The sequence below is a fragment of the Columba livia genome, chromosome 16, assembly GCF_036013475.1.
Source record: "Columba livia isolate bColLiv1 breed racing homer chromosome 16, bColLiv1.pat.W.v2, whole genome shotgun sequence".
Lineage (NCBI taxonomy): Eukaryota > Metazoa > Chordata > Aves > Columbiformes > Columbidae > Columba > Columba livia.
The window spans coordinates 12,353,683-12,380,286 of record NC_088617.1 but is presented as its reverse complement, the minus strand read 5'-3'; the positions used below and the strand labels follow the sequence as shown (position 1 = coordinate 12,380,286).

Sequence of the window (26,604 nt, the reverse complement as noted above, 5' to 3'; positions counted from 1 at the left end):
CTCAAAAACTTTATTCCTGTTCATGATTGATGGGCTCCATTACTTCAACTTTGCTGCTTGATCAAATGGAAAATCATGTAAATACACCATGTATGAGTGTCAAAGCTGTTTTGAAGAACTGAAAATTTTTGTTTAAATTACAGGTCAAGCAGCGATTTCCCAGAACAACCCCTAATGAAAGCAAAGATTTTCTTCCTTTTAAGCACACATCAGACCAATCTAATTTACTGGGGAGAAAATTCACTTTAGTGCAGAAGGACAATCCAGACGTATACAGTACTTACGCCCTTGTTAACTGAAAATTGGGATAAGTGGTACTAAGTGGGTGCATAGATCTTAAGCTTGTCCTCTTCAATAGGGTGAATTTTACCCTTAATAAGAAGTACAAGTAGAGCATCAGTGTTGTCTACATTCTTCTGAGGACCATTAACACACAGCTGAGTTTCACCATAAAGATGTAGCAGAAAATGTAAATTAATTGAGAGCTGTTTTGCTAGTTATATACTTCTCACTTATTGCTTCTCACTTGTAAACTGTGAACTCTATTATGTCTTGTCCAAATTATGCTGAAAAAAAGGTTTTGAATTAATTTCTCTCAATCCTTCATGGGATTTTCTTATGCCTTTTTACTCAATTTCTGCTCTTTGTTCTGCTGAAAATTTATCATATCATAAGGAAATCATGCAGACACTTAATTTAGTCTTTATGTGATTTGCTACATTTGTCCTTGAAAAGATCTACTTCAACAAACTAGAATGCAGAGGAAGGTAAATGAAGCTCAAATACGCATTTTATGATACAGGCCCTCAAAACAAACTAGATCTTCACAGCCACAGTTCCAGTAACCAGGGAAAGACTGATGATGGCAACATTCAACCTGGGAAAGATTCAAAATACGCCTGAGGTAGCACCAGAGGAGAGATAGGCTGGGTTTTTTGAGCTGTCTTTCCTTTAGACAGCACTACCAGATGCATAAAAGGCCCAATTCTCTGATTCCTGAGGTACGTTACATCTAGTACTCAGGCTGGTGCAATTCTCTTGAGATGAACCGGATTTCATAGATGCAGGTCTGCAATGGAGAATGACGCCAGCAAATAGGTAACATCAGCTATAGGTTGCCCCATCTCCATGCTGGAAAAGGGAAATAAAAGGCCTTCAAAGATGGTTGCAGCGGAATTCCAACAAACCTGGTCAAAACCGTGGACTGACTCTGCTCCTCTCAACTCGCTTGCATGTCTGGTTCCTAAAGATGGTCACTCCCACCATTTCATTATCAATCTCTGTACTTCAGAGGGGTAAGAAAGGAAAATACTCTAAGCATCCTGAGCAGTCTCTTGAGATAATTTCATCAGACGTTCACAGGTAGGTGGCTTGAATTGCTAATAAAGCTTGGAAGATTCCCTTTTCCTGTTTTGTGGGGTTTTTTTACCTTTTATTTTCTTTTTTTTTTTTTTTTCCTTTTTTTCCCAGCTTGACCCCAAATCAATCTTATCTCTCATTCAAAAAGCCTTGTTGTCCCAGGGAAATGTAAATGACACCTCTGTGTGAGAGCTAGTGATTTTGGCTCATGGCCCTAATGTCATTTCATTGCTTTGTACATCAAAAGAACGTCCCCTGACACAGACATTGGTTTACCTTAGCTGGAGTGACTCATCATTTTCCCACAATTAAATTTTTGAGCTCTAATGCAAAGCAGACTTATCTGCTTTGACAGGACAGTACAGAATAAACAGAAAAGACTAAATTTGTATTGGCAGCCACCACTGCGCTGCAGTTATGAGTAATACAGCATAACTAGAAAGGACACCAAAAAATCAAAATAGATTCTAGTTGCTGGAGAACTGAAAACGAAGAAATAGCTGTTGATCCCCAGTAACTGACTATTTAGTATTGTAGCGAGATACTAGATGGGAATGGCAGCAATAAATGTTTCCAGTCTTTTTCCCCTGTCAATATACTTTTATTCTCTCTATTTTATTATTTCTTAAATTTTATTTTGTTTTTTTCATACATTAAAAAAAGGAAATTTGACTGTGGATAATTTCTATGTGTGCTACATATAGTAAGGGGACAAAAATGTCCTTACAATTTGGCCCACTGTTCAAACACAGCGATTTCCTCGAGCCTCTGCCCTGCCGCACTCAGCCCGGCGCCTCCCGCTGAGTCTCCCATCTGCACAGCTCTTGGTTTCCCACTGACGGAGCAGGATGCTCAGATGCTGCTGGTGTGTGACCCACCTGCGGCTACACCGACAGAGAAGCTGCAGACTCCAGCAGGTCCAGCCTTCCTGGGCACCATCTATCCCTACACTGGTTTAAATGCAAATTTAATTTGTTTTGGCTGCATCTCAAAAACAATTACATGGTGTCACCCACATGTTCTTGCCATGTGATACGGGACATCTGTCACACCTGGAAGTGCTAGTGGAGGTGTGCTAAGAGAAGGGAAGTAAATTTGTAGCCAAAACTTGGTTGAATCTTACCTTGGAGATACTTGGTTGTGATTAATGAACTCAGCATCTTCCAAAAAAGTATCATCGGTATTATTTTCCTAACTGAGAAAAGATATGCACTGAATTCAAATGGGTTTAATTCCACCAAGCCTGTGGGCCCAGTGTTTCTGACCGGCTGGATGGCAGTTGACCAGTTAATCAGGAACACTGGGCCTGGGGAGAGACATGGAATTTTGGATTACGCTCATATCACGTTGCTCCAAAAATTTACATATGCAAACACTGTGTCTGCACACACAGATCAATAAATAGTGTCTACAAATGAACAGAACTTGTTGGCACATGCTTAAGCAAATTAGGACATGATTACATACAGTTAAAAGTTTGGATTCTAAACCTTTGTACACTTCTGTTGTGATATTTTGTAATTGCTAATTACAACAATATCTGTGCAGGGTATGTAATTCAACATGACAAGTGTTTTTAGCAGCAGGTGAATAAGATCAGTTATCGAAAAAGCAAAATTATTGCCAACACTGAGAAATTTAGATAAAAATGCAAGGTACAAAGAGCCTCATTCATATCAGATATAACAGAAGCTGGAGTAAACACAGAAAACTCTTAACTTTACATGTCAATAAATAATTTAAATAGTTTATAAGTGAAGAGAATGGCCTGGCATGGATTTGACTCTTCAGCATCATAAACAGAGTAGTAATACTATAAAGCTCTGTTCATGTAGTTATATTTTGGACTAGTCACCTATTGGATTCTATGTTTAAATTGGAAAGCCTTGAACATTAATATACCAGACACAAACTTCTCCCTTTAAAAGCTCACTACCCAGTGCAGTATTGTGCTCTTACAAAAAGAGCATGTGAAATCTGATTTCTTTGCTGGATTACTTCTAGTCTACCTTTTGGTCTTTAAACAACGCTTGGCATCCTTTCTTCAAAACTAATGCGAGCCCTCATGCAACACTCTCCATCATGTAAGAAAACTGATGTCTGGAGAAAGCCTTAAGTGACTTCAGTTGCACTGTGGGAATGCAAGTTTTAACCTTTCTGTCTGCACTGGAAGCCTTGGGAACTCAGTCTGATACTGTTATATGAACCAGACAAGATATGTCAATAATGTCCAGTGCCATCAGCATGCAAAGAACAGCTCTCTAGAGAAACAGGAATGGACATGGCTCTGTGCCAATGTGGTTTTGGACTGCCATGAAGAAGTCTCCACTTTTAATTCATTTTTAAATACAGAACAACAAGGACATGATATCCTTAATGAGAAATACAGAACCATCTTCTGTTTCTCTTGTCTTACAACATGAAATAGTGGTTGCTGGATGTAATGCAAGAGCACCTCTCTGTATGTGTTTGCATGTAATACAACATGAAAGTATATGGATGTGACCAGGCCAGCACACGTCCTGCAGGAACTATGGTTTGAGATTTGCTTCACAAATCACCATAAAGTGGTGATTTTCATAGGCCGCATGCATCTGGATCCAAGTGTGTGATGGAAACGATGAGCAACACACACTCTCATGTTATACTGCAAGTTCTGCCTTTGTGGCAACTTCACCATTAAAAGCAAGGATATAGCAAAGCATAAGTGAAAAGGATTAATGTAAGTGGTCTCTCACTCTTGCCTAAGTTTTACATAATACTGGATACTTAAGATCTATTATCCTTTAGCCCTCCAAGGCAGTGACAGTGTCAGTTTGCTCCTCATAAATAAATCCCTGATAAACTGACCATCGCCTTAGAACAGGAGGAGTTTTTAAGAGATTACAACCCTTTTGATCTGTTTGCCCCCTGTCATGCTGAAACACCTGTATAATTTTGGCTGGAGTCTGGAAGGAGTATTTCACAGCTCATAGCTCATGCGTTGTTTCTTAACCCCCTGCCCTGTTTACCAGAAGTAGTTTTATCTGGATTTTTTGGTGTTGACTCCCCACTTATTTCCCAGCAACCAGTTAGTAAGTTAAACTCCCATATACATTTATATATACGTGGACAGTAAGTATAGTCACACAGTAAACATCCCTGCCCAGAGTCAGTCACATGCAGCATTCATAAATTAATGCCACAGTCCCATGTCCTTCACACTTTTGTTTTCACTTGAAGATTATTTCTTAATAAGGAATAACGAACATCAACACCCAGTTATTCAGTAAACCAAAGCATATAAACAATTGAATTAAATTAAATTAGCACAGCCAAGCAAACAAAGCAGCAATCATTCAAGTCCTCTATTTAGGCTGCAGCCATAATGATAGACTGAAGAATAACAACACATTCCAGTAAAGACAATTAGTATTAAATTTTTGCTTTTTTGAAAAATCTTAAACACTAAATAAATACTAATTTTTGTCACAAAAGATTCCTTTTAAATAGTCCTTCCCTCTCACTTCAAAATGTAACAAATCCCAGACAGAATTGGTCTTTTATAAGCTTCATGTTACTGAAGTGTATTGAGCATTATCTTCTCCATACAGTTTTAGCTCATAATCTCCTGGGAGTCTCCGCCGCTTTCCTTGAATGTACTAAAACAAGGATTGGTCAGTCCAGAACAGTAAAGGATAAAGGCATTAGAGAATAGTCTTGGGTCAAAAGTTATTATTGCTAGAGGCCTCCAAAATCTAGTTATGGGTTTCAGCAAACCCTGTGGGCTCTTATGATAATGCTTTTCTACAGTATTATTGTTATATGGCACTAAATCAGTCAGATTCATGAGCAACAAGAGGTCAATGTCTGATTGAAATTCATAAGGTCAAAAAGGAAACTAAAAATCAATTTATAAGATATGAAGATTTAGGTTCAAACTATATCCATGAGCAATAAAATTTCACATCCATAAATGTAAGAAATCAGTTATTAAACTTGAGGAGGGGAAGAAGACTTATTAAGTTTTACACACACATAAGGCAGCTAACACATAATTTTATCAGACATTACTGAAATCCTATGTGTAATATAAGAGATGATAGGCTAAAATGCTAAATGGTTTAGCACTAAATTATTAAGTGATGTATCCCTAAGGTATTAAAAAGATAAGAAATGCAGAGCAGGTGTCTCTCCCACCAACTCTTGATCACTAGTTTAAGTGCATATTGATAACAAATGCACTTTAGAGGCAAAATAGTATTAGTAATATTTTTGCTGTATGAAAGCCTCGTGTCAGAATGACTAAAAGCTTCTACCTGACAAAGAAGTGTTCACATATATATATATATATATATGTATGTATAAAAATCATGTTAAGTATTAGCTCCCTGTAGAACAGAAACAAAACTCCAACGTATTGGACTTAGTTTGATACTTATACACAAGTAAATAATGTAGGTGGAATAACAACTATACCGCATTGAGAATGAGAATTATAGCAAGCACTCTTACCTGTTCTGAAAAGAAAATGCATTTTCATTAAAATTACAGATTAATGGAGATGTATGTAAGCCAAAAAGTATAAAAATGTAATACTCCAGACAACTATCGTTATTGCAAGTCTAGCCAGTGCGTTTCTTGAGAAGCATTTTTTCCTTTGCTATTGATTTTCTAGCAGTCCCATCTTTGGGTTGGCTCTCTTGCTTTATAGCAGAAAGCAAGTGGTGTGAGGGCGATGGCCTCTGCAATGTTAATGGCCCCTCCTGCTTAAACGTTTGGGTCAGGATGTGCGTGTGCTTGCTCAACATTGATGTTTTGTCCTCTTGCTCCCTCCTGCCCCAAAAGCAAACTAAAAAAGCCAAATACTGAACTTACCTCTGCTTCAAAACCTTCCTTGTTGTCCTTTGTTTCAAACAGCTCATTTCTCGTGCCTTCTTCTCCTATGATGATTTCTGCCATCCTTATCCAGAAGGGCTGGGATGCAATTCAACCAAGAGCTTTTGCAAAGACGCCTGTGTTTGAACTCTGATACTGAGGACTCCTTGGCAATTGCCTTCCAGCCCTCAGATTAACATTTACTTTACACCAGTGTTCAGATTTCTTCTTTTTCATATTCTCTTACCACGATATAAGAAGTGGATAGGACCGTCTCCTCTTATTTTTACTCTGATGGTGGCTTAGCTCCTTCTTCCTTGTCTTTCTTTTGCTACCCATTCTCCAGCTGCTTGAGTTTAGTCATTTGTCTGGTCATGACTTTTGTATTTTTTTCTAATATTAACCTTTGCATCTTCTCCATTCAACACAGAACTCGCTTCCTGCTGCGATTTTATTAAGAAACTTTTTAGGGTCTGGGCTGCTGAAGCCAAGGTATTCTTAGAGAATATCTTTCATTTAGCTCTCCATAAAATTAAAGGTTTGACAATGTGAACTCTGCACACTCTGAAAATTCAGAAGGCAAATAAAAACAGCCTGTCAGTATCATGTTAATAATAATGTTTGGGGTTAGGCCGTGACATTTAGAGCTGGATATATTGCAGTACCATTTGAGCTCCAGCTTTCATACACCTCCAACCTCTACTCCTTTGAGCCTCTCTTCAAAATATGCTTCTTCAATAACACTGAAGAATCTTATTATCTTTAATCATGAGGAACTCAGTTAAGCTGTTATCTAATCTTTCATTAATATCACCTTCATTGTCTGCTGTTCAGCTTCCACTTTTACCTGTTCGGATATTTGGTCCCTGTCAGTAAATCACAGATGGGAGCTGCCCAGGCAATGGACCATCACATAGAACTGAAGGGATATGGGATAAAAATGGTGCCCAGGGCTTGTGCAGACCTGGGACCAACCCTCGCTTGTGTCTGGGCTCATCGCTGATGAACACACAACCAGCAGCATCAGCTGCATTCGTCTCTTAAAGCGTCTTCAGAAGTTACGCACTTTAACTTAAATGAGCTAGAGGAGGAAGAGGAACACCAACAGAGATCTAAGACAGATTGCAAATTAAAGTTTAATGTTTGGTGATGTTTAAGGGTAAAAAACATGATGTAGAAATCAAGTGTTATGTGTCACCTAAGTGAAAAGAAGCGTGTTACATTCCTTGGATTGAATGAGGTTCAGTTTCAGAGCAAAATCTTTCTAAGCTGGCATTTCATCAGGGACTGCAAAATTTTCCAACAAAATGGAGTAATTTTGTTCGTTTCAATGGATTTCAAAGTAGGTCCAGATATAGATCCCAAACAAATTCAGAACTCCTCTTCCTGAGTTTGATACTTCTTATATTTATGTAGTGGTCCCACTCTAAGTATAATGTGAGTCAGACTAACAAAATTTGAATACAAGCTTTAGAATAAGGGAAAGCAAGAGTAGAAATGAACAGGGGCTTTTTGTTCGGTTGTTTGTTTTTTTCTCCTTGTAATATTTTGGTTTACATTATCCTTTTCAAGGTGGAGACTAACACTTTGATTTCCAAGCTTTTCTCTCTGGCTGGGAATGCTAATAATTACTCCTGAAAGATAAAAATATGAAACTCTTGGATAATAACATAGCTGTAGGGATTTAATGAATTCCCATGGGACGACCCAAATTACAAGAGAGGCCAGCATTGCGTCACTTGATGGGGATATAAGATGTGTTTGGAATAATTATGTAAAATTAAGGGAAGTGGTAATTTTAGTGGTTTCCCCTTTATTTTTCTGTACATAAGCAAACTGCCATTGCTTAGGATTTGTTAATGTAATAAACCACCAAAAAATGTCAGGTTTTACAATGAAAATGAACATTCTTATGCCTGCTTACAATTATTCCTTAGTAAAATTACATATCAATGTTATGATTGTTATATTAGCAGTATTTAATACAGTAAAGTTTAAACTATATTACAAAAAATTATAAATCGTTATGTAAAATGATACATTCTATGTCTAGGAGGATACCTAAACACTACTGTAAAAATGAAATAAGGATCTATTAATGCAATAAACCTACTTAATAAAAGTTGCTTTCATATTCAAAACCAAAATATTAAAGCATGCTCCATATCTGAAAGTCAAACGTGAAAGAATAAATTAACTAAGGTTAAGAACCTTGTAGCAGCTGACTAACAAAGCTCTAGGGCATTATAAAATTTCATGCTCTTGTAATAAAAAGGATAAAGAAATGGCTAGAAGACCACTAAAAGTTAAAATAAATGAACATAAAGTAGATGAAAAAGCTTGACATGGCTGAGACCACAAATGTGTAAAGACCAAAGACACAGTTTTAAGCCATTAGAGGACTGAATTAAATGCGAAATGAATCCTGGTAGTAAATTAATAGAAAATTACAAAGGTAAATGAGCTCTGTTTCACAGTTATAGAAAACTTTTAATATAATTTTATATCATTTTTTATCGGTACTTGAAAACACAGAAGTGTGATGAGTTAAATTCTGGTCGAAACCAGAAACAATTCTTAATATTTCTGCATATAGAAAAGTCACATTATAGAACAGACAAAAGCATGATCACACAAAGCATTTTCCACTTAAGGTAGGATCAATTTACCATTTAAATCTTTATTAAAAATTGTTCTATGTAGCATATTAAAATTTTACCTCTCAGCTCAGACCCTCCTTCTTTTATGTAAACATTCAAAAGTGATAATGAGAAAAAGGTCACAATTTTAGACTTGTTTTGTTATTATTTCTTAATCAGTGGATAAGACTGAGAAGGGTGATGTTAAAGAAAGGCAGAGGCTTGAAGGATGCTAAACAGATCAAATATAGTTAAAACATGGAAGCAAACAAACTTCCGGTATCGATACCTTCTTTGTTTGCCAGCATAAGAAGCACTTGCATCAGTGCTTGGAACCCCAGAATGCCCAAGGGTGGTTTCATAGGTGAAGCTGGATCTCTTTGATCTAGTTACAGCGCCCAGAAATCTTCATGCTCTTTATTCCAGTGGGGTATCACCTTTTGAAGGTAAGGTCCTATGCTGAAATAGTTTGATCTTTGCAATCCAATGAGTTAAGAGTGCAATTAATCACTGCAGGTGTAATCCATCTGTCTGCAAATGTCCATTAAATGAGTTTCTGTGTAAACTGAGTCTCACTTTATGTTTTTAAAAGTTCCAAGTGACATAAGACCAAATTACCTCCATCATAGCAAGCGATAGCCAGATGTAAGACATTGCTTATTGTCTTAAAAATACATTCTCCATGGTTTTTGAAAGAAACAAACTGCATTTTTCTAAAATCATGAATGTGCTACTTTATACCGACAAGAGGAATGATTAGAAAGAAAAGATTTATGTGCAGCGTATGTTTGCCTCTTTACGAGCATATGCACAGAGGGCTCTTAGGGCTCTCAGTAAAGCGTCTGAACTGTGATTTCAGCTGCTTCTTTTAATAAACTGTCTTCCTCCAGTCCTTATCTTCTCAATTTTTGTTTTAGTCTTCAGTGCTCTTCATGGGTATATTAAACCAACTGGATGCTCCACAGTAAGGATGTCAGCATTCAAACCTTAGTGCAACTCCGTCTCATCTCACTGTCATCTCCACAAAAAAACTATTTCGTTTGTTTGTTTGTTTTTGGAGAAAAACCCTAAAACCTTTAAAGAACAAAGTTGAAGCTTTCACAGTAAGAATGTTTGGTTTGCTGGAGACAAGAGCAATACTAGAGGAGGAGGCCGGGTCCTGTGGCACGTTGCTCGATGTGCTGGAGCTGAAAGTAAGCATTATTTAATCAGTGATTTACCTACAGGGATGACAGTAAGACCCTCCTCAGTTTGCTTCATTACTTTTCTCCATTATAGAACTGTAAAACAGGTTTCTTGAGTGTATGGGAAGGCACATCCCAATGGGAAGGCCGGTTCAGCCATGTCTGCGGATGGTTTGCTGGACACCACCAGCAATGCTAACAGAGCAGCACTGGGCTCCAAAACACAGCAATTCACTCCTGGGCAAGGATTTCCTCTGACCTACACAAGTATAGAATTCTTGTAGCCAACAGATGTAAAATGGTGTGACCTGAGTGGGTTTTGTGAAAGCTACACAAATATATGGGAGAGGAACTAATTATTTTGCCATTTTTAGCCAGATTCATTCAGGTAGAAAACTGATAGTAACTTTTGGGTGGAAAAAACTGAAGTTCAATAAATTTAAAAGGAGTAAATGAAACACTTTTGAAATTAAGAAGCTAGTGGAGAAAGTTGAAGTTCAACCACGTTAGTGATAATGGACTCCTACACAGGCTTTCGAAGTTTTTGCAAGAGTATCGTCACTTCTCTTCATTAACAAACTATCCTGTTCCTTTTTCTAGACCAGAGCTAGCACATCAATCTGACCATTTCTAATGAGATATAGGATAATACGGCATGGACCAGACTTGCTTGTCAGCCACTGCCTGATGGGTTTAAAGTAAGAAACGATCCTTCATTAATTAACCTTCACTTTCTATGTAGATTCACTCATTGAGATGCAGGTAATTAAACCAAGGTCGTTTCAAGGACTGACAGCGGAAAAACAGCAATGCAAAGGTGGTGTGGTTGTTTTGATAGAGGGCTTTCACTACAACTGTTTCAGTGCAATAGCTACACAAAGGTAGTAGTTTTGGAAAATAAGAAAAACACCCTCTTTTTTAATGTGTCGCCCCAAAAGGCTAAATAAGTTGTGGCCCTAACTTTGTAGACTTTGTATGGCTTTCAGGATAGATTAGGAAAAGAAAATATCACTAAACTCAAGAAAATTCAAAATTAAAAAAAATAATATTGGGAACAAAGATAGGCATGAACTCATTGGGAGGGCTTGACAGCAACTGAAAAAAGACTCAATCTCGCATCTCATTTTAAAGTAATATTCACCAATTAAAAAAAGAACTACTTCAGTTAAAAAGCTGTACATAGAAAACAGAAGTGTAGTTTGTCTTAGTGTTCAGGTTCATTTAACTGCCTTTAACCCTTACAAATGCAAGCATGTAAACCTACTGAGAGCTGTGCAATGCAAGCGGCTGCTCGCTCATTCGCAGGTATAAGACTCCAATTATGAAACTGCTTGGGGATATAACAGTATTTTTTGCAGCTCCTCCAAATTAACTCTTACACCAGTCCAAGATATGTGAAGTTCCAAACTTTGATCACTGTTGAGAGCAAAGTGAATATATTGAACCTGCAAATAGCCTTTAGCTCTTTCTAAGTGGTTCCCTTATAATTTGAGTGTTAGATTAAAGTTGTATGTTACAGATTTTAATAACTATCTTCCATTTAGTTTGCTGAGTACCACTTGCTGTGGATTATATGACCTACTCACCAGCATGTCCCATTATGAGCACTTAACCTTGAAAGTTGTAGAGACAGAACATTTAATCTGTTGAACACAGTCAGAATCAGAAGGTTATATAATTACAGGTAATTTGGCTTAGCACTTCTAATACTTTCCAATTATTAAAATAAATTTTAGTGAAAATTTTCTTCTCATAATATATGGAAAAAATGAGTACTGGAGAACACAAACATTTGTTGAAATGTATACATAATTTGTTTCAATTAAGGCCTTCAGTAATCATCAGTATATTAAACTTTTACAAACCTGGGTATGCAAAGAACAAAATTCAGTGTGAACGGTTGTGCAGTAATACTAGGAGTAGATAAGAATGCATTTGAAATTATTTTCCCACAAACATTCTTGATAGATATACATTATGGTAGAGGTACTTATGGAGACATTGATCCACACACCAATCACACCTTGTGTTTTGATACTTAAATGCAAAATAGATATGAAAAAAGTGGAGAGTGTTCAAAAAAATACTATTTTCTTATGGAAATTCTACAGCTAAGCAAACAGCAAATTATTTTCATCATGAAATTAAAAATCAATAAAATGAAAAGCTTATCAAAAATAGGAAGTCATTAACTACAGAAGACTAAATAACACATAAATAGTTAAGAAAAGTTTTATATAACACTTTTAAAATGGAGATAAAGAATGAGACCATGAATTAGACACCACAACCCGAGTGTCCAGTAACCTCTGCGTAAATGTTAATTTTCCATAAGGAACCAACAACATGCACTGAAGATGATGAAGACATCCCGTGGTTGGAGTTGGATGACTGCTCCTGAACATTCCCGACACACAGTGTAGTTTGAGACGCTGGGATCAGATGACCCCACAAGGATTTCCTTCTTAGTACTCAACCCCAAACCCTTGATTTGTAAATGAGTTTGGTAAGAAAAATACATTCAGTTGCATTTCAGATACACACACGGTTACTGATGCTCTAGCACATGGTGGGCACCGACTCAGTTACACTTACTTATATGCACAGTTATGAAATAGTCATGTGCCAATGAGGTCTGTGTTTGGCTGGGACATTGCACGTGAATTACAAGAACTGTAAAAATGAGCAATTAGAACTGCATTTCTTTTGGAAATCTGAATTTTCAGCACCACCAACATTTTTCCCAGGAAGGCAACACTGTCAAAATATTTTGTTTATGCAAAGCTCTAAAAGGAAAAAAAAGGCAAACAAACTATAAATATGAAGTCAGCAGAACCTGAATGGAGCTCCAGTTACACTCATTTTTTTTCTAAGCTTTTGGGAAAGTGTTTCAGCTTAATTAGGTTAAGCTATTTCAAAGCATGCCCAGTTGTTGTATTTTGTTTATGATACAGAGTTGCTCTTTGATCATGAATGTTCGTTTTTATAGAAACCCTGTTATCAGTCTCAGGATAAGAAAAGAAATGAACAGTGTTTGTGGTAACAATATTTAGAAAGGTTTAAGAAGCTCAGAAAATAGCTGTCTTGTTAATAAAAGAAAGAGATGACTTGATTTAGCATGTGATGGCAGTAGGGTGAGCAAATTACATTTTAGGAAAGAAAGGGTGTGAAGTGTGTTCACTTACACATCCTGCCAAAGATCTGGTCGCCTTTGGGGTCTCTTTAATAACCTGGTATCTAGTCTGAGTTTGAACTTTGCCAGTTCTTTGCTAAAGCGCCCATAATATCCCACTCATAATTTCCATCCTTTGAAACCCTTTCAATTCATTCACACACAAAAAAAGAAAACAAATCACTTTCTCTGCCCTTGAAATTGCTGTTTGATTCTGATATTTTTAAGAGATTTTACCAGAAAGGTGAAAAAGTTACAATATAGTATAACTGTCCCTAAGAAAATACTCTAGCTCTTAATTTTTAAAGAACAAACCTTAGCTGTTGTTGGAATTGGGTAATAAGAGCATATTCAGACCATCTCTATTTAAAATCGTGAATCTGGGTTAGAGGCTGTAGGTTGGCTTTTTCAGCTTATCTCTCTTTTTTTTTTTTTTTTATTGTGTGAGGATGTTATTTTTCTTTAAATCTTTGACGTGCTAAGATGGGTGCATTAGCTGCACCATTCTTTAGTGGAAGATCATCCAAAATACATGAATACATCTTGGCCTTTGGGAAGGGCTGTATTCACAGAGCATTTAAATGAGGTTTTTTCAGATATTGCATGAAGATATTTTTGCACTCATAGGGGAATAACGCAGATCTGTCTAAGGTTCCCTGTACCAGCAAAGCTATCTCTCTCTGGAACGTGTTACAGAAAGGATAAGAGTTTCATATGCAAAATAAAGAGTTTTAAAGCTCTCTTCAGCTTTTTTTTTTTTTTAATGTAGTTGATAACATGAGTTGCCTATATGCATATCTTTGCACAACCAAGGATGACATGATTGGTCATCTCTGTAATATCTCACCCAATTTATGCACATATTAGACACTGCTGCAAATTAGATGTGCATTATTTGTACACTTTAAAAAATGTAGGTCTTAATAATGACTCACCTTCCAAAACAAAATTCATGATGTTGAAGAGTGACACACAAATATTTGCTCTTTGACAGTGAAGTCTTCAAGAAGCAGACAAGAATCCTGTATCATTAGTAAGGCAAATCAACTTATTCATAGTAAAATCTAAGTAAATGAGCTCAGTCTTTTCTCCTGTTCACAATTAACTTTGAATTACGTGCACGTTTTTAAAACATATTTAATATCCAACATTTATTTTGAGTTATAGCCAGATTTAGGAAGGTATTTTGTCAACAGGAGCTGGACACATACACTGCTCAGGCATTTTTTCAAAAACACATTAAGTATCTCCTAAGTTTTGTTTGTATCTGGTCGTAATTTCTGGTCTTTATGGTGGACAGAGCCTCCTTTTGTTAGCGGTGTTTGCAGTTTTGGGCACTGTCATGGGTTACTTACACTGAGTGGACTCAAATCACCTGGTATTATTTTTGCTCCAATTAGACTGCATTTAGCTGCTATATCCATATTTAAAATCTGCTTTCCATAAATGTTATGCAACATTCTTTTAAAAATTGCTGTTTCAGTTAACATTTCTGCCCATAAATCAGTCACTGGAATATTCAGAGAAAGCAAATATGAAAGGGGTGTGAACACAGCTGAAGGCTATTCAATGTTTTATTCAAGGGAGTTTTCATGGAAAATATTTTGAGGTATTTGCTTAGTTCTAATCATTATCATGGGACGCCCTCGAAATCCAATAGTAACAGAAGTGCCAAAACTTGAAAGCAATTAAATATGTTTGAAGAAAGAAATTTTCATGTTATGTTTGTGTTGAAATTCTGGTGCAGGAAGGGGCAGCCCAGCTGAGCCAAATTCCACAGTCCTCTCAGCTTCCAGCATCTGGAAGGCCATAGATCTCACTGAAGCTCTATGAGACCCTCTGCAACTACAGGGAGCTTTTGTTTTCTGTCCATTATTTTGCCAGGAACTTGGCTCTTGCTGAGCTTCAGATGGAGGCAGGCTTTTTATATTCCCTGTCAAACACTGCAGTCAACAAAAGTGTGTTGGGGTAGAGGTCCTGGTGGAAAAGCACCACGTTCGGGGTTTTCCTATATCCAGTAGAACTGTATAGTGGAGCAACATCTGAGCTAGTACTGAAGTAGCTCAAGTAACAAGAACAAAATAGCCAATGAATTTATCGTGGACAAATCAGCCCAAGCAGAGTGTCCCGTCCATTACAGGTCAGGTACCTTTTGGAGACACAGGTTTTGCAAGTTCCTAGTGACCTAAAAGGTACTGAACTTACGCAGCCCCTATTTTCCATTTTAATGGGAGTCGAGGAAGCCAATCAGATCAGATGCACTCAATAATGTGATGAATGGTACCTTCAACAGATGACGGAAAACTTTCCATGGTGCTAGGGTTGCACCAGGCTTGCTTTCATTGTATATTAGCAGCCAGAGATGCTGCATGCACTGAAATGTGAGAAGGATTTTCATGCTTGCAAGAGTTCAACATGAAGCTATAGCTGAGCATTAGCACTTCTCTTACTTTACATTCCAAGGGTTCTTTGTCTGGGCTGAATATTCAGAGAGATAACAGCAATGAGAATTCATGGAAATTCAGTGCCCACTCCCTCTCCTCTGATAACGCACAAGATAATAAAGACATTGCATCTGAAACACATTTGGTCGAAATTTGGAAGCCCAAAATATGAAGGCATTTCATAAATTAGAATGGATGGATGAAATCTCGTAGTATAAAAGAATGCCAAGGAAACATATAGGGTTTTTCACCCCACCTTCAGGATTCAGCACTTAGCAGCTATTCAATTACTGTTTCAAGATAAAGCACGAATGCAACAGCTACTTCACACTATACTTCATATTTTACTTTCTCATGAATAAAGAATTGTATTGCTGATCACACAAGCATCACACATCCAAGTCCTAATATCCACAGCCTCAAAAATATCCCTGATGCCTCAGAAAAGGATTCTTTTTAATCACGTTTCAATTGTCTGAATACTCAGAGAACTGTAGAATCTCATGGCTGCTAAAGGCTTTCATTAAAAAAACAAAAATACGAACCCCCCCCCACATAACAACAACAGGCAATTATATGCTGTACATTTTGGAAGCTCATTTATGGGGTACAAGAAGATTTTGGCATGTTTTGTTAAATATGACCAGCTAAATCATGCAAGCCTAACTGAAAACCATGGAGCAAATCAGCATAGTAGACAAACAACGTTTGTTAATGGTTCTGATGTCTTCCTTTGGCTTTGTAAGTCATGATTTATATTCACAACGTCCTTTACAAATATGAACCACAGTATTTGTTTCATATTTTGTAGATGTTCTACCATGCTTTGTTTGTTGGGGATCAGTTGGCTCTAGCCATGGGTATTGAATCAGAAAAGCCTAATTCCTGGGAGTGCTTGTATTCCTGGGGTATAAGCAGCAACAAAAACTTCAGTGTTTGTCAAGTCGCTACCAGCCTTCATCACAGCTAGTCTCCCAACACAGCTGACGATCAATAATGGTTGCTCAGTGTGTCTGACAAAGCAGAAAACCACTCTACAAAACCAGCAAAACAGTTACTGGCATCTTTTTTGGCAACTGGATTGGAATGGCTTCTGGAGACTGAAAAGCCTGGCGCTGGCTTGGAGGTCACTGCTCTAGACGAGGAGAGTGAGGGATGTCATCAGTGGGGACAGGGTTGTGCAAGAAATCCTTGTACATCACTGCCTGCATTGTGGCTGTTTCCTGTTTCAGCTCAGTTGCTTTAATAATTCTCATATTCGTGTGCAATAGCTGTTCCAACAGAGTTTGAACACCTGGACGTGGCATGAAAAACACACCATTGTTTCCTTTAGGAACGGGACCTTGACCAATCAATAAAGCATTGTACTGGGGGTGTTCGTGAGACATGTCCTCCAGCCTCTGTATGGGTTATTATTTTAAAAAATAACAATTGGATAACAAAGGATAACCGTCTTGCATAAATGACAGAAGCATGGAACAGGATAGAAGAGCAGAAAACATGAAATCAACATAAAAGCCACATCATATTTCTCAATATACACTGTTGGGTCCCAATTCTGCCATCAGTTGCAGGGTACAATGACTTTACACATTGTAATTGAGGGCATAATTGAACCAATTTTCTATAATTTTCTATACATTCCAAAAACAAATCCTGAGCTACCCCAGAAACGCATTCACATTAAATGTCTCTAGGCTCCACTTTTGTCATAGATCTTTTCATTCCAATGCTTACTTTATAGCGGTGTGATTAGGAAATATTAGAAATGTTAACATTTCAATATAATGAGATATAAGCAATTTTTTTCCTTGCAATATCAACTTTCTTGAAGTTATGAAAACCTGAAATTTTGTAATAAACAGGGAAAAAAAAATTAAAAAGGAAAGAAAAGAGGAAAGGTAGATCTAGAGGTTCAAAATAGTAGATGCTGAACTGCTGAACTCCTGGATAAACTTTGATACTTCTTGCAGTATGAGATTAGGAACTGATCTTCTACACATTGCTCCAGGGAAGAGAGATAGCATGTGTCTTTTTCTCATTCTAAATACTCATTTCGGATATTTAAATGCTGAAGTCAACAAGGTGCTTCGGCACATGCCTGAATCATGGCCAAGTCAGCTCACTCGGTGACATAAAATAATGTTTGATAATTTGCACAATGCTTGAAAGATAGCCAGTGATTTGTTATCCGTAAATCCAATGAACTTCTGACATATCCTGTTGCCTGGGTGAGGCAAGACATCCATTCAGTTACTAATGGGGGAAAGTTGAGGCACAGTATGATTTGTTTTACTGATGTAAATGTCGCAGAGAGCTATATTTTGTGAATGGATGATAGATCTAATGAAAGCATTATCCCTTAGCCACAATGCTGAAGTATAATGAAATGAAACCTTCTAAGGTATCTAGGTACTCAAAAACACAGGTAGGGGCTCATAAAAGTCCTTTTAAGCAACCACCGGCACAGTTATGCACTAATATTTTAAAAATCTGATTGGACAACTAATTCTCCTTGAAGATGGCAGAAACTGATCATTTTTTCCTCCAACACTAAATAAAACAATATATTCTGAACATGAATACATTGCTGAATCATGCAAGATGCAAGTGAGCACAACTCTGGAGATTTTTTTAGAAGATTTTTTTTCCTGTGGTGAAAATTCAAATTATAAAATCTGTACTTAATGTGGAGATTTGGAAATTTCAGTGAGGCACTAGTTGGGAAAGTTTTTTAGGTCAGCCTGGGATTTTGGATAAGAGAGGCATGAGTAACACCATCTCTAAGTAGCTAATGCCCTTGTGACTATGGGATGTTAAGAGAGCAAACTGAACCTTATATATCTTATTTAATCAAAGAATACATAACTTCATCAGATCTGGCTTCAGCTTTCAAGTAGATATAAACCACTTCTATTCCTGGAAGTTATTAGATACTCATATTACGGCAAAACATACAAGTTTTTTGCCTTTCTGGATTCACGGCTAAAGAGAAAGAACAAAAGGAAGAAAAAAATGTAAAAGAAAGAAGCAGTAGAAAAAGCAAAAACCATGCAATATTTGTAAGTAAATCCTCTTTTTACTTTTAATAAAATGCAAGCCCATTCTTGATTTGGCAACTCTTTTCCCTAGGGCAGGCTGTAACTGGAAGAAAATGCTGAAATCACAAGCTCTGGCATCATTTGGGGGCTCGGAACGCTGAGTGATGCGATATTTGGTCACTGTGGCACACAGCATTAGCTGAAGGGCTGGGCACACAAGGCATCCACATTAGGTGACCAAGACTCTATGTGGCACAGGTTCATAAAAGGGAGGTGGGAATGGGCAGACATCAGCACTTCTGGCTGAAACGGCAACTTCGGGTTTATACCCAGACACTGGTATTCAGGAAAAATAACAGCAGCCTCAGTCAAGCTTAAATACAGCTTTCACACTAATAGAAAACCAGATCAGTGCAAAAGTAAGTTGCACAGAAGAAAGTAGAATGGTTTCTTTTGTCACCTGCATCTACCAAAAGGGCGCTCGCGTTAACTATCATCATGGCCTTACCAAGGATACATAATCTAAATCATCTGGAAGAGGAGCATTACCTAATGAAGGGCTGGAATCACTCCCCTTTGATCTGGTTTCAAGCAAATCTCCCACTAAATGCGAGGGCTGTCTCTGCACGTCCAGCTCTCACAACCCCTCCTCTGAGAGCGGTTTCTGATGTACCTCACAAAGAGACGGTTACAAGACATCTGAATTAAAAGGCATCACATTCCACATCCAAAGTCTCTGAGCCCGTGGTCCCAGAGCCAAGGACATCCATCAATATTTGGAACCTCATCCCCTGCACATGTACATCCAGCTATCTGAGTAAGAGATGTATAAACAGCAAACATTTGCAGACATTTGAGAGAGGATATCGGGCTGGTCTAAAGTCTGGTTTCTATCTCAACTCCAGAACTGGCACTGTTGAAATAATCCTTGAGATGACCCCGGTTGTCAAAAATCAAATAGGATTTGTTAAGTGCTTTAGGATCATTCTAGAGGAAAGTTGCTTAGAAATATAAGGTATTATTATTATTATAAGACAAGCTCACCATGTCTGTTGGTAATAATGCAGCTCACTGGTAGGGATAAACTATGGAGCCAACGTGAACCAGATTATTGCCTCATAAAATGGGACACCTGCCCTATTATCCCTTAAATAATAAGTACATAAAACAAATTTGACTGTAATAATAAAACATAATGGTGAAATATTTATGGGTAATTTTTCAATGCAGTGTGCAAGGATTAAGCCATGCAATTTCTATTGGCTTTTACCAGAGTTGCACTGTTAAATCCTCCCCATGAGGTCCAACAGAAACTGACCTGTAATCTGTCTGTACGTCTGCATAGTGTTCAGTAAAATTAGATGGAAATTCTAAAATATGATGAACAATCACAGATTCCACTCTTGCACTTAACCTCTAGTAGGCAGGATGGTAAGACGTACTTCAAGTAATCCAGCCAGGAATGTGCTTATTAATAAGGAAAACATTCTACTTGGGTCCATATTTTCATAAAGGCGTGTGCAGATAAAGCAGTTGTGCAGGTATTAACAAGTGCAAGCGGTTAATTAAGCCAACTTGTGAGCTTGCTTTCTGGGACTACATTCAATCGCAGCAGTGAATAAAGAAACACGATTTAAACATACAAGTGCAAATTGGTCTTAGATCTCAGTTTGCAGAGAAACAGCACTGAGTCCCTAATATAAACAATACTGAGTCCTCAATATGACAAACTAACAAATAATATGAAGAATTACTTAAGGAATATCATCAGCTTACATTTTTTACATGTCAGAATTTCTCACCTTTCACCTTTTCTGAATACTTGCAACTGAAAATGCCAGAGGGAGAAAAAAGAAATCTCATTTTCTGATTGTTCATTTGGCAGAACACTGCAGATAAACAGGCTTCAGAGTTTATTTCAAACAGTTCTTTCCATATTCATTTACCTACTCTTTTGTGGGCCTACTTCTGATGGAGCAGCAAAGAGAAAAATATTTTTAAATAAAGAAGTGCATTTCAAAGAAAATTTGTTAAGGGCATCTGAGGCAGCAGAGCCTCTAACCTGTGAGTACTTCCAATATATTTCAGATTTTAATTTGTCAGGGTCACATTCTCAGTTTCTGAAAAGCACTCACGTCTGGCTCCTGAGACAGAGTTAACCTGAGTTAGTCTTTTATAGGCACATAGTACATGCTCTAATTAACCCAACTTAATTTTTGAGAGCAGTCCCGATGTCTAATAGCCATGATGCAATATTTAACAGATAAAATTGCTTATTATTTTATAAGACACCAGGTAAAAATAAAGAGAATATCTGAATTGCACATTTCTTTAGCACTGCCTTCCAAATAAATGGATTGTTTTGATTTGCCTTTCTTAAAAGCAAGATAGGGTTATTTTAAGTCTGGCTCATTTGCTGGTTGCATATCACTGGCACTTTTCCAAGCAAAAGGAAACACCTAATGTTTTCCCTATATGTTCCTAGCCACTCGTGCAGCATAGGCCTGGGTAAATAGGTGAGCTGTACAGTCACAAACACCCAGACCAGGACTCTTCCCATTGCCCTTAGTGTCAGTTTGCATGCGTGCACACTCTCCTGATAACCATCCTGCTACTGCAGTCATTGCCTGCACCAATTATGTGCATTTTGGCATGTATATTTTCTAATACACAGCTCTAGCACAACGTCAATTTTTTGCTGGCAGAGCTGATATAGATATACACACGATGCGCGTGTGTGCACGTGCGTGAAAATCTATTCACGCCTTTCTTTCTTGGTGCGCTACCTCACTGCTTGACGAGTTTCTGTGTTTTCTCTTTGTATCATTCTGGCTCCAAGTACTAAAAGCCACATCCTGTTATGTTTGGTTGCTAGGTGGAGAAATGTTATCATGGGCTTCAGCAATAATTTATCCATAGAGCTAGAGGAGCTGTCATGTACTTCTGACAGTGAGCTGCAGCACTTTATCAGCTTGCCTGTAAATCAACCGTGTGTGGGTGAAGATGCCAGCAATGTTTGATCTCTCTCAGACACTCTAATAATCTGCTTTTGTCTGATTGATTCCTTCACATCACCAAGCACATTGCAACCGAGAGTGGAGTGCCCTCTGTTTATCTCCGTTGGTCATCTGCTTGAGGGCAACAGGGCAGAAAATGCTGTTCTCGCTGAGATGTAAGAGTTTTTTGGAATTAGGGGCTTTACATCATATCCTGGAGCAGGTTTAGTCCAGTAAATCAATGATAGCAGAATTGAATGCACCATAAATACCTCAAACTGTATCTCTTACAAGAATGTAAGAGTAATTCATAGAAACAGGAAAGGTAACTTTGCTGGAAAGAATTACGACCCCTACAAGCTTAAGACGTGCAGGTCTTTTATGGCCTGTGTTTACATCTACCCTCTTGAACTTTGGGAAGAAATGCACTGCACGCTGGCATTTGGTTCCAGGCAGTTCAGAGATAATATTGAGCCGAGCAGGACGCTGTCAGAATTGATCACTGCCTCTCAACCCGAAATCCAACTTTTTCTAAATTTCTGTCAAATTCTGTTTCACGCAGGAGATGCCAATACACCATGTCGTGCTCTGCACCGTGGTAAAGTGGAGCACAACGCCTGGTGCTGTGCAATGCCTGTCTGCCAAAAATATACATAAAAGGATGCAATCTAATGAGCAGCCAAAGCTCCTCTAGGAGGAAGGAGAAGTGTTTGCCCATTCCAATGGATAAATAGATCTTTGTTTTGTTTTGTACGTTGTACTGTTCCCCCAGTTGAAAATCACTAGCTTATTATCAGTCGGAGCCTGGCAGCAGCTCATTGTGCAGTGACCTGGGATCAGCGGCAGACTTGGATTCCCGACCTCTGTGAAAGCTGGGGTCAGACGATATTGTGGATTTGATTGACTAAATCCCATCAGGGGAAGCATTTGGTTGTAGCATCCCCTCTCTGGGTCACAGTGGGATGGCACAGGCAGCAGGATATTTGGGGAACACACTAATTTCAACCCAGTACACTAAAGGGAAAGGATGGTGCTTCATAGCACTGCTGAATGCTAAAAAAGGGTGAAAATTCACACTGCATAATGTATTTGTAATTGTGCTTAAGGCAATGAAAAGAAAGAAATTCATGAAGCAAATCTGGCGTGTGGTGGAGGCCTCTGTGGATGCTGGGGGAGCAGTTACATCTCCTCCAGATTTATTGCATTGAGTAGTAGAGCTTCAAGACAGAGTGGATCCACTGTGCCTTCCTTGGCCCATCACAGGGATTTCCCCAAACTACTATATAAGTTGTTATGGAGAAGTATTTCTGGGTGAGAAAGCAGCCCCTCTCTGTTCCCCTGCTGGCTGACCACTGCATGCAGCAGAGGGGCCTGTACTGATTCTCCACGTTTCATAACCCTCGCAGAGAAAGCTAGACTTTCATTCACAAGAGACTTTTAATCACTGCACACATCATAAAAGCAAGTAAAGTTATAAAAGTGAGGAGACCTAAAGTTACAGCATGCAGGAGGGTGTATTCCCTATTCTTTCACCAAGAGGCATAATCAAATGACATTTAGTTTTACTGGGTATTACAAAACACACACCATTGCTTCCTCTAAGACCTTAAGCTGGCATCATTTCAGCATTGCAATATTTAGAATACGATATGCATACACAGACAGACTTATGCATACAGACACATGTAACTCCAGAGACCTCATGGCTCCTATATGTACAGTATATTAAAATAACACAGAAAAATTATGAGGATTTTGAATTGGGAACTGTATTCTAGTTTGGATACAACTACTTGACCTCTCATTTAAGCCACCTACCTGATAGCAATAGGTCTGTAATTTCCCAAAGTTTGCTGGGGAACAGAGACAGAATCCTACCGACTGGCTGAAATCAGGAAGAAAACTCCACTGAAAGGCTCCAGTTCTGACTGTTTAGTATTCATGGATGTCCATGAAGTCTGTGTTCAGACTGGCTCTGGCCCAAATAACCCAAGTCCGGATCTTCAATGATCTTAAACACAGTCATTCTAAACTGCTCTTCAGTTTTATATTGCAAATTATTTAAAATAAGCTGTTAGGTCTCAAATGCTACTCATTTCTACTATTGCAATGCTACTCTTTTCAAAGGCTGGCACTTTCCAAAGGGGACCAAATAAATAAATGAAAAAAGAGAGTGAGAACAACAAAAAGGAAGGAAAGGACTTGAAAAGAGGAAAACGGAGAAATGGAGCATATCTAAGAAAACTACACTTCCAATAGCATCAAGTTATCCTCCAGGGATACGTATAAGTAGAAGATATTACATGGCTGAACAGTAAATATCACATTTCTTTTTACAAGCAAGTTTCTGCATTTCATTATATCTTGACTGGCAGATACATAAATTTTGAATATCCAGTCTAAGAAAGGACAAGCTTAAGTTCTACTAGGTGTATTCACTATGGGTCTAAATCATCATCAGCATTTTGTTATTCTGATTAATTAGTGAAATTTGATGTGTATATTTGTGAGCAAGTAAAAGAAATGAATAAATATTTACCTACGCTTAGGAATTTAGTTCTAGAAAAATGATTAGTAGTAGCTAATTTAGCTTAAGAATTCCTGTGCAAGTTATTTGATTCCCAGGCTTAAGAGATCCATGTTAAAGTCCTCTCTAAAATAGATTCTTCTAGGAAAATAGTTCCAGAAAAGTTATTCCAATGAGCAGCTGCAGGTCTCCTGCTCTTGAGTACTCTCCACATACTAACACTGCTGACCCAGAAACTACAGAAAGAAACTACTTGGGTAACTTTGGTTTATCTGACCTGCTTATAAAGTATTTTGCTGCTGCTGTCACCCGGCAATACGTTATTTCCTCAAGTATAATCCCAGTAAGTAGTATTTCTGGATCATCTACCAAAGTGTTGGCCAATGTTGAGTGATTGATTGAGGTTATGACATGACTTTTACAGACAGCACTTCCAGGACTGGTACGAACACATGGGGACTTGCTTGTTATTTTATTGTAAAGAAAAACACTCAGAGATGGGAAGTGAAGTTTCCGGCAGCTGGGAGACTTCAGTAATTTAACGTTAGACTATTTTTGTTTGATGGTGGAAGACAGGTCTGATGAAACCTGACATACGGTTTACAATTATAATTAATATCATCAGTGTGTTAAAGGGAAAAAACTCACTCATTGCTGTAATTTCATTGGAAAACACATTTACTGTAGTTTTGTCTCTGCTGCAGCTGAGTAATCTTGTGCTTAAAGGAACCTTTTTCTCTGGTACAAACTGCCAAGGTAAAACAACCTGGCTGAATGCTGACTGCCTTTGAGAACATATTTATTTAGACTTGGCCAAAGAGGATCTACCTTACTCTACGTATTAAAATCGTAGTCAAAGGTTACATGTAGCCAGGAACACCATCAAGATGACAATTTTGGAGCAGAGAAGGAAACATCTTCCTTTCCAAATGCTGTTGGCAACTGAGTTGTTTCATTCTTCAGGGGTAAATCAGAGACCTGTATGTGAGCAGCATCTCTCAGCTGTAAATTCCAGCACGAATTATTTCCCATGTATTGAACCTAATATTCTACATTGCTGATCTTAAAGTCCTTGTAAAGAAAATATTCAATTTTGAAACCTAAATTGAGACTATTCTAGTAAAATTAGATATTGGTTAGGCACTTAAGCATACTATAAAGTATAGGGGGTGAGCAAGACCCCCGAGAATGGGGCCAAAACCTGTACCATGATGAAAGAGCAGAAGCCTAGGCCTAGCCAATGAGGAAATAATAAGGACATGGATGAGTCTTAAATCCTGCCCTTGAGAATAATATTCCTATCTTTTCCTGCTCTCTGTCTGCTCATGATCCTCTGTCCAAAAGCATCTCCTGGCCTATTTTAGTATAAGAGACAAGGACTAAAGCTCTTCCTTTTAAAGCTGGACAACAGCATCTACGCACACTCAGGTTACAGTGGGAACACTCAGGTGGAGATGGGGGATCCAGGTTTAATTCCCCACTGCTGGAAAGTGCTGTTATAACCAGCTACAGCAACTGAGTTGGAAAGAAAGGGTCTAAAGTCTCACTTGACTAAAAAAAGGGGAGGTGGGGATGGAAGGCTGTGGACAAAGCAAGCATGTGCCTTCCTTTATATCTGGATGATTATTTCCAAAGAATGGTTCTACATTTCAGAGTCGGGAGCCACTGGATAAAACACAATTCTTGGAGGAGTGACTCCAAACCCTCAGAAGGTCCTTTTGCAAGGTATGTCCTCTGCCTGTCAACCTCCTGGTAAAGTATCTTTCTGGCATTGTCAATCTCCACTGTTTTTTTCCTTCACACATCTCCTGAAATGTCCCTCAAAGAGGGAGCTGCTTTCCTGGAACATCACACTTAGCTGGGAGGTGAACATTGGTCTGCTCATCCCTATCAAAATGTGGTTTCTTCTCTATCAGCCCAGAATCAGACCCAAACCATGGAGTTTGGGAAGGGACTGTAGGTTGGATGTTCTTGGTGGAGCAGGAGTTACCAGGATTTTTATGGCTAAATTCCCTATTTATCTGGACAAGGGCTATGCAGTGCTGATTTTCAGGAGTGCAAAAATATTTACAACTGACATATCTCTGTAGTTCAAAGGAAGCTGTTACTGCTCAGCATTTCTGGCCTGTAATCTGCATTAATGTCTGTGCTCTTCCCAGATTTCTCTTTAATGTTAATGAAAACACTGAATTTGCCCCAAAACACCAGAAATTTGGAGAAGAAAGTGGGATGAAATTTTCCAGCAATATCACTGGTTCTCTTAATGTGGATACGAGACAGGCAGTTGGTGGGTTACAAACCATAATGAACTGACACCTTTTCTTCACAGAAGGTGTCACAAAGGTACACCAAAGTGCTGCAGCTGAACCTATTTTAGATTGTAAA

General features: G+C 38.2%; 1 long non-coding RNA gene across 5 annotated transcripts in view; it reads right to left on the bottom strand.

Moving 5' to 3' along the window:
• The window catches only part of LOC135575591 (uncharacterized), a 235,871-nt gene that overhangs the window by 30,025 nt on the left and 179,242 nt on the right, over window positions 1-26,604 (bottom strand). For 2 of the 5 annotated variants that reach the window (XR_010466642.1, XR_010466645.1), the window contains exon 1: window positions 23,511-23,896. The exons of 1 other annotated variant lie outside the window; for it this stretch is intronic. This is a non-coding gene — a long non-coding RNA (uncharacterized LOC135575591). Of the gene's footprint in view, window positions 1-23,510; window positions 23,897-26,604 lie in introns of those variants that run through there. 2 more of the 5 variants (XR_010466644.1, XR_010466646.1) reach the window with 2 other exon arrangements.